The 15,179-nt window shown below is 34.6% G+C and overlaps 1 protein-coding gene across 11 annotated transcripts in view; it reads left to right on the top strand.

The window, feature by feature from the left end:
- Nucleotides 1-15,179, top strand: part of KLF12 (KLF transcription factor 12) — a 578,512-nt gene that overhangs the window by 389,568 nt on the left and 173,765 nt on the right. The window lies entirely within an intron of this gene.

The following is a 15,179-nucleotide window of genomic DNA, read 5'->3' as shown; positions in this document are numbered from 1 at the left end:
TGATTGTTGGTATGCTAGGAAATATGAGACTGAAGAGGACCAGAGGAAGGTAGGGAGGTTAGGTGAACAGCTCTTGTGGCGATCCAGGTATGGTATGGTGGCTTGGGATAGACTAGGGTAGCTGAGGTGAATTAAAATAGACCAGGTAGAGAGCAGTTTGAGGTGTGAAGTAGTCAGCATCTGAAGACCAACAGCATGGAGGAGTGGTTGAAGGAGAGGGAGGAGTCCAGAATGAGGCACAAATTTCTGCCCTGAGATGCCAGATAGTTTGATATTGGTCTGTACTGGGATAGAGAACCGTGGAGTGAGGAAGACCTGATTTGGATGAAGAAGAAGATGGATTTTATGCTTGAGTGCAGCCTGACGAACCTGAGGGCCCTAACTATGGAGATACCAGATAGGCATCTGAGATATCAGGAGATGTGCCCTTCCAAGGTAGACTGTGCATGTAAAGCTGAATTCATTCCCAAAGGTGTTAGCTCCTTCCAGATAAGAATAAGGGGCCACTGCCCTTACTGGCATGTGTTTGGGTTAACAAAGTCAGCTTTTCATTTGAGGCAGTTCCCTCTTACCTACCCCTAAAAAGGCTTTATTAAATGATTTCCGTATGCTGGAAATTTGACAGTCTCTCTTTTTCACCATGATTTAGAAATTTAAGATAGTTTTGCCATGGGAAACAGATTGAGAGCACAAGTGTGAGTATACATGCACTTTACTGCCATGTCAAAGCTAGACATGCCAGATCTAAAAGTAACTATTAGTTTCACGGGTCTGGTGCATTTTGAGATTAGGTGTGGAATATGACACAAGCCTTTGCTCAGGAGACGAACTTTTTGTATTAGCAGTTTAGAATTCTGAACATGACAAAACATAGATAGAAGAAAGTGGAAGTCTTCACTTTTACAGATACTCCAATCTGTCATTTCTTTCTTAAGGAACCAACTGTTAGTCTTTGTATTATGGCAGGAGAAAACGTTGAGTCCATCATTCAGGGGCTGTGTTTATGGACTTAATCTCCATGAACAAAAAGAGATTTTAGCTTTTTAGGGTAAAGAATAAAATGTGACAAGAATTGCTATTTCTGAAGAGAGCCTAGATTTAGAGAAATTCTTCTTAGAACTTGAAATGCTTCAAGGAGGAAGTGAATTAGATGCAGGTGAAACATTATATCAGATCTAGTTTATGCTGGTCTAATGATTTTTATATTATCTATTTTTTTCATAGATTGTTGAATATGCCACACTTTTACGATCAACTTTTTATAATGTCCTACAGCCCTGGAAGCTCTCTGGTTCTGTGGCAGGGTTCAATGGTCATCCTCAGTGTGTTGCTCGGCACACACTAGACATTCAGAAACTATTCCCTCAGTCACATTTCCTTTACTTTTGTTCTCAGTGCGACAATTTGATTTCATCAGAAATTGTTTCTCATCTAAAGATTTAAAATCAGTTAATTGGGGACTATTTGTTCAATGTAACCTACTATCTGAGTTATAAGTAACATAAAAGAGGCAGCATGTCTTGCCTTACAGCAGATAATTTTGATGTTACTTCTTTTGAAGGTGAAGTATGCTTAGAACATGATTCTTCAAAAACCCATCTTTGGTTGCAGCCCCTTAGTATGCTTCCCTTTTCTAGAATCCTATGGTAATTTCTCACTGACCTATTTCATTAGAACAAATGTCAGATCTAGGGCTTTAACACTCGCTAACCTAACATCAGTACTACCTTATTTTCCATTCCGGTCAGGTCAGTCCTTTGTTGTGTCCTGTCATTCATTTTTCTCTGGTGTATCCCTGACTCTCCTCCCGTGCCCTGGGTACGGCCAGCCCCAACACAGTCCTCTTCATTCACTCAGTGACCTTTCTGTTCAGTGTCAGCATTACTCACTGCCCACCATGAAGACAGTAGGATGTCTTGTGTGGATCAAGGCACGTAATTTCCTTTCTCATGTTTCAGGTCTTGAATATACGTAGTTTCGTATGGAAAAAGTTCCATTGCCCAGATGAAACAGACAAGAGAATAATTATGGTATGTGAAAAATACTACCTTGTTGGCAGGCTGAAATATTGGCCTAAGTCTACTAGACATTTCTGTATACCCTTGGAAAAAATTACGTAACTCTCTGGGTTTTGGGTAAAGTTTTTTTTTGTTTTGTTTTCTTTTCACTGTATAATGAGAGCAAAAGAGTTCTAAGTTCTTTAGGAGTTCTAGAATATATAAAAATAATTCCTTTATGACACCGAAGTTAAGCTTTAGGTAACCTCAGCCATTTAGGATAGCTCTAAATCTGGGAACCGAATAAAAGCAAGGATCTGGCAGCAAAGAAGCAGCTTCTCATTATCCAACAGGGATGGAACTAGTGAGGAAATGTTGAAGAACCATAGATACAACTTAGGCTATGGCTGCATGGTTCATGAACAGGGGAATAACCACAAAGAAAAGAAAGAAATACATCTGTTGGCTGGCTTTATTATAATGACCAGACATCTTGGATATAAGCCAAGAAATACAGGAGGATTAAGAGGAAAAGGAGACAGAAGAATGAATAAAAAGGAAATCCATTGTTAAATGAGAAGAACTATTACTCTATAATCCTCTCAATAAATTGACATTTGATAGAATTCAACAACCATTCCCTAAAAAATTGGAACTTATTTAAAATTGGAATAGAAATTTCTTTTAACCAATAGTCAACATTATATTTAATGGAAAAAAAATCCAAGTGAGTTCCCATCAAAAGCAGAAAATAGCCTTTTAGCACAATCATCATCATCATCACCACCACCATTACCATTATTATTATTATTATTATTATATTCAGTTTTAGAACACCTACTCAGGATATACATGGAACACTAAAAGAGTAAGCAGTAGATAAATTTAATTTTACTGATAAGTATTTCAGTATTTTAAGAGAATGTGATTGAGCACTTCAAATTAAAACAATGGTTAGAATTAAGTGACTTGAATTTTAAAGTAAGGGTACTTACAGTAAGTAGCATAGCTATGCTCTACTAATAGCTAAATTAAAAATGTAGTGGCATTCATGGTTGGCAACCTATTATGAACTACCTAGGGATGATTTTAAAAGAATAAAAAAGACGAGGTTAGTGAGTCAAGTGAGTCCCTTAGATCCCCATAAACTCTAAAGGCTGTATTCCATATGCTCCTTACAGGGCATTATTTAATTGCTGGTGTGGGTGGGCACATATATACACATGTTGTGCATTGGTGTGTACTTGTGGCTGTGATTTATAGACATCTGGAAAGCGAGGACAGTTACACAGATTTTGAGACTCAAAGTGCTAATTAGTCATTACTGAAGTCTGACTCTCTCTTTGCATTCTCCATTCTGTTGCAAATTATGTTTTCCAAGTCCTCTTGCCCCCTGGCTTTTCAAGAAGTTTGGCCAGTGGGAGGCATTGGCAGACAAGTAGGAAAGCTAAATGAATGGGAAACTAGGGTTCTCCTCTCTCTTACTTGGGCAGCATTTTTTAGCAGTGGCTGTCTCCAGTCTTTGGCTCCTGGGGCAGTCCTTACTGTCCTTCTAGTTGCATTCAGATGAAGCCAGCCCTGGAAACTTACATCCTCTCCTCCTTTGTCTTTCCAGTTCCTGGGATGAGTTCATTTGGGGGATTTTGTGGTTGTTAATCTGGGTTATTTCACTATTCCCCTTTTGGATTCTGAGCTCTGTTGTCACCTTTATTAAATTTCCTCTTTTTAAAATACCCAACATGGCATCTGTATCTTAACTGGACTCTGATTTAGAGAAGCACACTATTGTGTCTCTTTATTAAAAAAAAATCCATATAGAGCAATATCTGGCACATAGTAAGCACTCAATATTGTTGATCAAATTCATTCTAAAACAATGAGGCTGAGGAAAAATGAACTGATCAAATTATTTTCAGATATTCAGTCAGCTAAAGCTAATGAAAAGATCTGCACCATACATATAATTAAATTAGATCACATGGATTGTGTTTATTTAGTCATTAGAAAAGAGATTGGAAGGTGCCCCTCTCTCTGACCCAGTGCTAATTGGAAGAGTAATGCAGAGGTGTGGGTCATGGGTTTTTTGAAGCATGCCTTTTCAAAATAAGATGTTAAAAAGTCAGCTCTGGGGCTGAAAAGCAGTCAGCAAAATAGAAACAACTACAGGGTGTGTGTGTGTGTGTGTTTTGTTTTTGATTTTCAAAGTTCTCCCTTCTCAACACTGTATTGTCTGAACACAATTATATTGGAAGCAAAAGTGACTAATTTCAAAATCTCTATTTTTTTTATTTTAACAAAAACAATATATTCTAGGGATAAGGAAAATTCAAAGAAGGTTGTGGCTAAAAAAGTTGTAACTTCACCCCACCCACCTCCATCCCCACGAATGTAACCAAGATAGATTATGCATTGTAACTGCACAATGATCTGTACGTGTATTAAGAAAATGCAAACTGCATCTTGCAGCATATACTCATTTGCAACTTCTACTTTTTTTTTTTACTAAAAATTACTTAGACATCTCTCTCTAGCAATTCAAAACTCTAAACCATTTATTTCAGTAGCTTCATAATACTCTATTGTATAGATATAGCCTAGTTTATTTGTCAGATTCCTTTTTTAAAAAATTTAATTTAATTTAATTTAATTTTTTTTTATTTGTCAGATTCCTAATTGAGGGACATTGGATTTTTTCAGTGGCTTCTGCCCTAGCAGATAACAATTAGACAAAGTAAGAGGAGTTTCGTTGTTTTTTGTGTGTGCCGCCATAGTTCCTAACATTCCTATTTTATATAAACATCTTATCTGCTAAAGTGGATAAAAACCTTAGTGGCTTGAAATCTTCTAGTTTTCAAATGCACCTAAACATGTATGTTGACATTTGATTTTGGCATTTAAAAAAAATCTTCACTAACAGTCCTTTCCAAAATTAATTTTATTACATGAGAACAGTCATACTGTTCTTTTGCTGTAAGGATTTAGTTTATCCTAAAGAAGTGAGATCACTATTTAATAATTGTACTCTCTTTGCCTTCCATTGTTCCCTGTTATTTTCTTGGGTTGTTCCAGAGTATTGTTTAGTTTATGAAACAGTTCAGAAGGCACTTCTGATGATGGAGAAGAGTTTGTAGAACTCTTCTTAAGGTCTTGTTTTAAGGCCTTCATAAGATATCCAAATCCAAGGTCTTTGAATTCTGAAGTTAATATTAAAACAACAGACTGGACTGTAAGGTAAATTTTTGCCACTGAGTTAGTTGCTGCTTCTACTAACCCAGGAACAAGATACTATGAATGAATGAAGGCTATTGACAAATCGACCATACATGGCAATAGCAGGAAGCTCTGGTGTAGAAGGTTAGTGACTACTTGGGAAATTATTACCTTGGCTTTTGAATTCAATATTTTAACTCAGTAACTCAATATTTTAACTTTTTGTTGGAAGGTAATTATATTACATTGCTCAAGAGTTTGTACATGATTACTCTGCCTTACTAATAAGAAAGAGATACATGATCCAAAAAATGCAGGCTATCAACAGAAACTTCTTGAGAAATGAAACTTACCGGAAAACTCTAGAGTTTACCAGTTTCTGCCTTTCTTGTCATCTACATGTCCAACAGCAACTACATCTTTAGAAGAAGATCATAATTGATGTACATAAATGGGCCCTCCCCAGGAAAAGATGATAATATCCTCATTTTGGTTAAGAAGGCAGGGAAATGCATAATTATCTTAGAAATGTTTTCTTCTAAAACCAGCTTTGAGTATGATTATTTTGAACGTGTCCAAAACTTATCATCCCCCACCACGGTTCATGAAAACTGTATTTCTGGACCTTCATTTCATTTTTAAATTGTATTTTTTAAGGCAGAAGTAATTCAGTTACTGCATGTATTAATATAAGAAATTATTGAAGAAGTGACCTTTATTTGTCCCAGCTCTAATATATTCAGCTGTTAGAGGACAAGAGATGGTTCTTACTCTAGGTCATTCTAGACAAGTGGGATTTTTATCCCTATATAGCAACAGTGTGAGAGGCAGTCTGCATTTTCTGAAATATGTGAAAATTTATTTTAAAGAACATTTGATTTTTAATATAAAAATGTAAATCTTTTGCCCGAAGTTTATTCTTGTAATCTTTCCTAACTTAACCCTACTCATGAAAATGTATTGTGTATATATATGCATGTATCTTAAACAAGCAGAATGCCCTAGCACAATATTTTTTGCTTTTAGCTTTCTATTGGAAGTATTTCTGTTTTTGTCCTTTCATTTTTAGTTTTCATTCATGTGAAAAGAAGTGTTAGAATAGTCTAGGAAAATGCATTCCATATTTTGATGTTTCAGCCTAAAAGTTGGAATTCAGATTTTTTGACATGTTTACAAGGGTTTTCTTAGTACTTTCAAAAAGATATATATATTGTATCCATTTTCAACATTTATTTTATCTTTAAAAGTGTAAATTACTAGTTTCCTTTGAATTCTTTTAGGGCAGTTCATTGGATTGCACATGGTTAAAGTCTATTAAAGTGTCTGTTAATTTTTTTAAAACTTCCATTAAACAATGAAAATCTGTCTCCTTTCAGTCATCATTGCTTAAAATTATACAATATCAACTCCACTTAAAATTTTGTGACATGATCTTTGAAAAATAAAACTTAATGGGATTAAATGAATTATTTTTCTTCATGAGAAAATACTGGCAAATGAGTTTTTTTCCCTTCTTTTTATGGAAAGAGTGTTTGGGGTTAACTAGTTAGAAAGTTTAAGCGAACATATAGAAACTTGATAAGGTTAACTGCTAAGAGCTTGGTAGATCGAGAAGTTTTTGGTGATAATTTCTTGAATTATGGCCCAAAGTGAGGCTAAAATCATTGACCCTTGACACTTGTATGAGACAGAAGATAAAGAATCCAGCTTAGTGAGTGAGGATGTTTCAAAGGAAAATTATCATTATTTATCTGATAATAAACTACAAATAAGACTAGATACTATCCTTTAATGGCATGTTTAAAGATATTGTGTGTGTGTTCTCTGCCTCAAATGTATTCATGGTCAATATTTGTCTGATAAATAAATGATCATATTTTAATATGTTACTCTCAATTGGATTCCATCAACTATTACGTAGAGGAAATCTTGTAAAAAAGGAGGCCTAGAAATTCACTGTTTTTAATTAATTCTTGCTTTTTATGTTTGAAAAAAAGTAGAACCTATTTTCTATTAGAAAGCTTCCCTCATAAGCTGCATTTTGAAAAGTGTGATTATATTTAGTTCCTTTTTTCTTGCAGTTTTCTACAGAAAAGTAGCAGCACAGTGACATTTTGCTTAAATATTTTTAAAATTATTTTGTTCTTGACCCAACTTTCCTAATTTTTTTTTTACTGTATTAGCCCTTTATTTTACATTATCTTTACTGATACCTTTTAATATAAAATGCTTGAGAAAATTATACTACTGGGTCTTTTGGATGAAAGATAATATTTCAAAACTTGATCCTTAAATGTGTGTATGTGTTGACTTTTTTTAACGAGAGAAAACAAACAAGTTCATTAACATATATATCTTCTGCATATGTAGGAGATACTAGGAACAATGAGTTAACTGATTTTTAAGTTTAAGCCACATATCTGTCTTTGGGTTTTCTATAGATGTTTTAGCAATCAGGCATTAAAATCATAGCACTTGGTCATTGAGAAAAATAATTGTTTCTTAAATTCTAAATTTGTAAGTCAGGAAATTAAAAGAAAGTTAAGCTCGCAGATTTCCAGTTTCTTGATGTTTGTAGCAAACATAATTTCTGCATTTTAGGTATTAAGAGGTATAGTTCTGCCCGTGTGCCCAGGTATTCAAGGTCATTATTATCCCTGATCCAGAGTAATTTAAACTTTAGACTCCTAATGCCATAAGTCCTTGTGAAAGAAATACATAAAGTGGAAATTTGCCTCTCTAGATGTATGTATACATATACATATACATATACATATACATATATATACACACACACCCACTTACATATATCTATACATTGATATTCATGTGAATCTATAAACGTAACTTCTGACATTCTGTTCCTCTACCCAATCTTCTAACTCCCATCTAAAAGTAGAGCCATCATGCATTGATTTGGATTCCATTAGAAATTATAACGAAAGACTTGTGATATGAAAAGATTCTGACAAATCTAAATAAATCAGTCTGGATCTAAAATCATCTGTAAAGGATCATTAGCTTACATGATCATTTTGATTCTTGTGCTACAGATTTATAGCAACACTATTCTGAAATTTTTAGTGTTGAGTGTGTTTTCTCTTGACCTTATTTTCTACGTGACTTTTCCAAGTGCAGTGAAGCCTTCCTAGTTAAGCTCTTTGAAAATAAAGGGAGAGTACAAAGCATGACAGGCAGTGGTAGAGAATCAAGCTTTGAGTCCTCTCAAGTCCTCTAAAATCTTAGGAGATTTCTTACTTTTCAAAAGGTATTTTATTCTTCTAAGAAAGGTTCATAAAACATAGAAACATTTATTTTTTGTACATTGGTTGTTTCTTTCCAGTAAGATATGTGCATCTCTCTTTTCCATTTTTCTTTTTTTGGATAATTACTTATCATATTGTTTTTATGCAATTGAAGCACAATAACTTTTTTAATACAGATGAAAGACAAAGAAAATCTATTCTTCTACTGATAAAGTTTTCATGAAACAATAAATGATAGAATTATGCATGCCGAAAGTTGTCTTTAGTGCTTTGAATAGCAGCAAGATCTAATTTCCCCCACCAAAAGCCTTCATAATTAAAGGCAGTCTAAATGATTTAACAAAACTATTATAATAAAAATATTAAAAGAGATAACCTAAAGTCATTTTAGTCTTAATTATTTTTATCTAAAATTATAAAGTTTTTCATCAGATATTTAAATTTAATGATCAGTATCAGTGTTTGTTTTATTACAAATAAATTTATAAAAGGCCATCATATCATTATACATTCAGTCACTTGTCATATAATCCTTTATTTTGGTTTGCCTGAGAAAGCTGTTTCAGAATTCATTTTTTTATTCATGGAAATAAAATTTGGCCAACTTTAGATAAATGTTTATTTAGAGTTTACAAAGATTTTAAAGGTCAATTAGATGAATAGATGGATAGGAATAGTGCTTTTTAAATCAATTTGAACAAAACAAACCTTTAAAAAAATGAAGATAACCTTTTATTAGCTTTGTTATCTTTCATTTTTTTTGCATTATTTATGGTGTGGATGGATGGCTTTAAGCTATCTGTCTAGATTAAAATTGGACAGTTGTACTTACTTGGTGGCACTTACGTCACTGGTTTCTGTTTTTGAAGGTATTTGATGTTTCTGATGCTGATTAACTGTGTGTGTGATCAGAGCTAGTGAATGAGTAGTTTTGATTTTGACGGTAACAAAAATTAAACTTTTTCTTTTTTTAACATTTATGCATTTTGAAGGTTCCAGTAGGATTGTTTCTCTGTCTTGTGATATGGCTAATGCTCTTATATAAAATGAACCCTTGCTGTGTGCCCTATTGCTACTAGTTAATTTTGTCATTTGGCTATGATTAAGCACAGATTTTCCAACACTAAACACAGATTTAATGCAGTATTAAAGGATGTCCTGGAAGGTAACTGGAGAGAATCAGAGAGATGCTGTGTGCTCTGTGCTCATGCATAAAACTGTTTGGCATCTCTACCTGTCTAGCAAGAATGGCAACTCTCCCCTATCCAGAATATCAGTGGGATATTGTAAGTAAATGGTATCCGGTAGCTTGAATTCCAAAGACTCTTGTCTTTGTAGGACTTCCATAGATTGTTGTCCTGTGACCTTTGTCCCTTTTTGAAACCTGTCCACGTGATGTTCTTGTAAAACCTCCACCACCAACAACCACAATTCATCTGAATGATTGGTTCCTTAGGGTGCCTTCCCTGTCTCAGTAGGTAGCACCAATCATTGTTGAGTTTCATAAGCTAAAACCATAGGAGTTATCCTTGATACCCTTTGTTTCTTCACCCTCCACAGCAAATTCATAACTTCTAAATGTGCCATATATCTGAATTCCTCTCCACCTCCGCAGTTGGCCACCCAAACTGTGCTGACAGCCTCCTTAGGGGTCTAAGTTCCATTCTTTCCCCTTCCAACCCATTCTCCACATAGTGGGTTTTTCTTCTTACTTAGAAATTTTCTGCATCTTGCCATTTCTTTTAGAATAAAAGCTATTTTTCATTTATAGCTTTTAGTCCCTTGCTTGTCCCCCTCCATGGACTTTTCTTTACCCTGAGTATCTGACAACTTCCTCAGTCTCTTATTCAAGTCTTGATTTAAATGACCGTCCAACTGTCACGGAATCCTTCCATTACTTCCTATTTAAAAGTGTGACTGCTTCTTTGGGCTGGCTGGTGAGGAGAGCAAGCATGGAAGCAGGAAAACAAGTCTGGAGACTCTTGAGAGATGAGACTAAAGATGGAGGTGACTTGCAGTAGGTTTGTGATATTAGAGATAAAGTCGTGTAAACCAATTGGTGAGGTGTTTTGGAAGTTTAGTGAAAGGTTCTCACTTATGGATTGGGTTTGGAGTTGATGAAAGAGAGAGGGTTGTTTGGTCTTGAGCTATTAAATAGATGTTGATAGTTTAATGACATAGGAAAGACTATAAGAGGAGATGGCTTTTTACCAGGGAGAGAAATTAAGAGTGTTGGTCTGGATTTGTTAGATTTAGATGCTAAGTGAATATTTCAAATACATTAATGGCCATGGGGACCTGTGTTTGGAATTGGAGGTTTCATAGTGATTGACATACTGATGTATGATTGCATAAAATAGTGCAAACAGAGTAGAGGGTATGGGACTAAGCCCTGAGGAATATCAATACTAAAAGCTTGAGAACAGTAAGTGGAGTCAGTAAAGAAGACTACAAGGAGCATAGGCAAAAAAACCCAGGGAAGTATGGTGCTCCAGAGCGCAAAAGAAACAAATACCTATGAAGTGATTATTCTGTAGTATTGAATATTATGAAACATCAAAGAAGATGAAAATAAGCAAGTAAATAGTGAATTGAGAGCAAGGAAATCATTCACTGATGGTCTATTTTTTTTTTTTGAGCCATTTGTTTTTTTTTTAAAATTTTATTTATTCATGAAAGAGAGGCAGAGAGGCAGAGAGACACAGGCAGAGGGAGCAGGCTCCATGCAGGGAGCCCGACATGGGACTCGATTCTGGGTCTCCAGGATCATGCCCTGGGCTGAAGGCGGCACAAAACTGTTGAACCACCTGGGCTGCCCCCATTGGTGGTTTTGATAACAATTCTCAGTGTCCAATATTGTGGCCGGTCACTGGTTCCATGTAGCTGTTTAAGCTTAAATGTACATCAATTTAAATAAAATCCTTGGTCACACTAGTCATATTTCATATGTGAAATATGTAACAGCCACATGGGGCTGGTGGCTGCCATATTGGACAGTGAAGATAACTAACATTTTCATCATTGCAGAAAGTTCTGTTGGGTAGTACTGTTCCAGAAGGCAAGTGCAGCTCTGAGTATAGTCATCCTCTGTTGGCCTGCCAGTCTCCTCCCCCTTTGGGGCAGGGATGTGGCCAGAGGAAGATCAGAGCCAGAGCCCTTGAAGTCCTGGATTCAGATACCTGATCTAAAGGGGATACTGCCTAGTAGAGCAGTGAAGATGAAAGTATGATTGGATTAGAGGACAGTGAGAGTTATTACATAGGTCTTTTATTAATTATCAATTTTGAAGTTTTGTGCATCTGTTGGAAGAGGTCATGGACCCTGGAGCAAGTGGTTGTGGGGGCTTATGTTGTCTGAGAAAATTTGATTGAGGAGGCTGAACTTAACACTAGTCTGAAGATGAAAAAAATTCAGATCCACAAGAGGGTATGGATGTGCTCTTCAGCTGAGGGAAAAGAAAAATACAGGTACAGTTGTGTTCTAGACATATTAATGCATTTCATTCTCAGAACAAGTTTAGGAAGTAGTATTGTTAATACCCTCATTCTCCAAGTGAAGAAAGAATCACATCTTATTCTGAAAAATGAGACTGATAAGTAAACTGGAATTTTGTTTTGTAGACCTTTGAAGACCAAGTAGGGGACTTACACTTTTAACATAGTGTTCAAAGAAGACTCTGTTTTTTTTTTTTTTCAACTGTATTAAATTTGGGGGAGGTACTCTAGAAAGGCCAATGCTTTCTCTAGTAACTTGTATCTCTAATTAAGTGGCTATCACTCCATTTTCTCAGAATTTGTCCTTTATAGTAGAATAGCCACTCATTGGGGAATAGAAATGTGGTTTATCTCACAAATTGTTAGATATCACAAGCTCAAATTTTGACTTTTCTAACAAAATTTAACTTTGTTAAAATGTCAATTGTCTCTTAGAGGCAAATATCCTACCTTTTGTCAAATTGTGCCTTACAAGTGAATTTACTATATGTACATGCCTTTTTTTCACATTAGTTTATAAGCCCCTTGAGGTAAAGACAGGTATGCATTTGTTTTACCCTGTAGCACCCTGCCCAAAGCTTGGCAAATAATGGGATGTTGACTAGATATGGATGGGGCAGACTGAGTAGACTACTGTGTTATTGCTGCTGAATCACTTTGGGCCAGTGGTACCTTCATCTGCTTTCCTTTCGTGCTTAACCTTACAGTGTCCTTCCCTGTCACATCTCTCCAGTTTACAAAAAAAGAAAAATCCCTAACTATACCACCTTGTAGTCTTCGACTGAATGTCACCCTTTTATGTAAGGCAGTTACCAATTTGGCAAGGACATTTAAATTTATCTGTCTTCTGGAGCACTACACCACACATTCCTAAGGCTTTGTCTTTTTCAACAAGAGAAACTTTTGAGACTTTGATAGAATCACTCATTTTTTCTCATGCAAATAACTATTTTAATTTTTAATGAATTTACTACTGTTCTCATTAAAGTTGCTTATTAGTAAAAAGATGTGTAATAAGCCATAATCTTTTATTTAACAGCTAACAACAAACTTGACAATGCGTTAAAAAGAGGAGGCAATATTATGTTGACATTAGCCCTGGTAATTGTTTGGAAAAGGTATTTTTAATTTAGCGGTCATCCTCATGGTTACTGTATTAATAATAAATTTTGTATTCAAGGTTGACTTTTTTTTTTTCATTTCCCAGAAGACAGTTTACAAAGGCACTAATGTAACAATAGAATGAAAAGAAACATGAAGGTTGAGGATTACCTTTTGCCATAAAGACTTTGCCGGAGTGTGAGATAGTTTCTTAGGCCATTCTACACAGCCTTTCCATAATTGTCTCCATTCATATTTTGCCTTATAATATGCAAATGAACTGTGTTTATGCTCATTAATTTGTACTGTTTCTGGTTCAAAATATTTGCAGTTCTTTTAAAATGATTATAAGACAACATATCAAAACATTAGAAGCATTGATTTTGGGTTTTATCGTTGGTTCTCATGTTTCAAATATTATCATTTTTATTTAAGTGACCCCTGAGCAATAAAATATGGGCTGATGCAATATGATTGCTTAAATGTTTTTTTTTTTTTGTCATTAAAACAAAAACTCAAAGCCTAAAATTGAGTTCTACATTTGACATTTGTCATTCAGACTATTTTCAGACCACAAGTCTTATTTCTTAATGATTTAAGAAGTATTTCCAATGTTAATTGGCTAAATTCATTTGCTTGTTTTGAAATTCAGAATTAGTTCTTTAACTCCACATTCATTTGATACAATAATGTCCAAGAACAAATTTGTGTACTTTAGCATATTATTTTTCTAGCACTATGTCAGTGTATTCTGACCATAATTTAGATGAAAGTCAAAAATGACCCAAAGAAAAATGATTTAGGAAGATAAATTTCTGAGAAAATGTGGTATCACATACATACACACACATACGGAGAGGAATATTATTCATAAAAAAAAAGAGAAAGAAATCCTGAGATTTGCAACAACTTGTATGGACCTTGAGGGCATTTATACTAAGTAAAATATGTCAGAGAAAGATAAAAATAGTCTATGATTTCACTTATATGTGTAACTTAAAAAAAAAAAAAAAGAACCTGTGGAAACAGAACAGTGTTTGCCAGAGATGGGTGGTGGGATTGTGGGGGAAATGGATGAAGGTGGTCAAAAAGTATACACTTCGAGTTACAGGTTGTAGGGGCATAATATAAGCCATGGTGACTATCCTTAATAATACTGTACTATATATTTGAAAGTTGCTAAGAAAGTAGATAACTTAAAAGTTATCAAAGAGAAAAATAGTTAACTCTGTGGGTGATGGATGCTAACATTACTATGGTGATGATTTTGCAATATATACATATATCAATAATGTTGTACACCTAAAATTAATACAGTATTTTATCTCAATAAAACTGGAATAAAATGTCGTTCTGAAAATCCCCAAAAGGTTAGGTCCTTCAAATTTTAAAGAACAGAAATTTTTATTTTATTTTTTATTTTATTTTTTTAGAACAGGAATTTTTAAAATTCAGGATTCATCTGCAGCTGTCAGTATTTCTAATGCCTGTGATGGATGTATAGATGGCAGAAATCAGGAGGGCTGACCAAATAAGAGACAAGGAGAGCTAAGCTACTGCTGTCTTAATCAAGCAGAGCACTTAGCTTTGTTTTTTAAAATGTAGTGAAGACAAGATTGAATAAGCTAACAAAACATTACACGAGTCCATAGTTTTTAATTTCTGTTCAGTTTTTAGACAAAGCCATGAATCAGCCTATTTATTTTGAGTTGTACTGATGCAGGAAACTTAGTCACCTGACTTTATCTTATAATACATTTTATAAATGTCTTCTGAATAACATAATTCCACATTAATCGAATTAAGATTTTGTTCCATCCCACCATTAACACTAAAAGTAAAACGCTGAAGAAAAAAATTCATGACCTTTTGCTAGGACCAGGATCAGATTTCCAAAGTTACGAGTGAATTGGAATGGGAAAGCCAATGCAGAGAATTGTTTTAACTTTTGGTATAAATGAGGTCTTATATACAGTGAGTATTTTTAGCTCTGTCTATGAACAACTTAGATGAACAATACAGTTTGCTTTTTAAAAAATCCTAAGGAAAAGCACTGCAGTGTGCAAAAAAATGCCACTATCTAATGTATACAGAGGAGGCAAAGTTTATAT

This window comes from Vulpes vulpes, chromosome 6 (assembly GCF_048418805.1).
Source record: "Vulpes vulpes isolate BD-2025 chromosome 6, VulVul3, whole genome shotgun sequence".
NCBI classification, from domain to species: Eukaryota; Metazoa; Chordata; class Mammalia; order Carnivora; family Canidae; genus Vulpes; species Vulpes vulpes.
The sequence above is the reverse complement of the archived record's forward strand: the minus strand, read 5'-3'. Positions and strand labels throughout refer to the sequence as shown.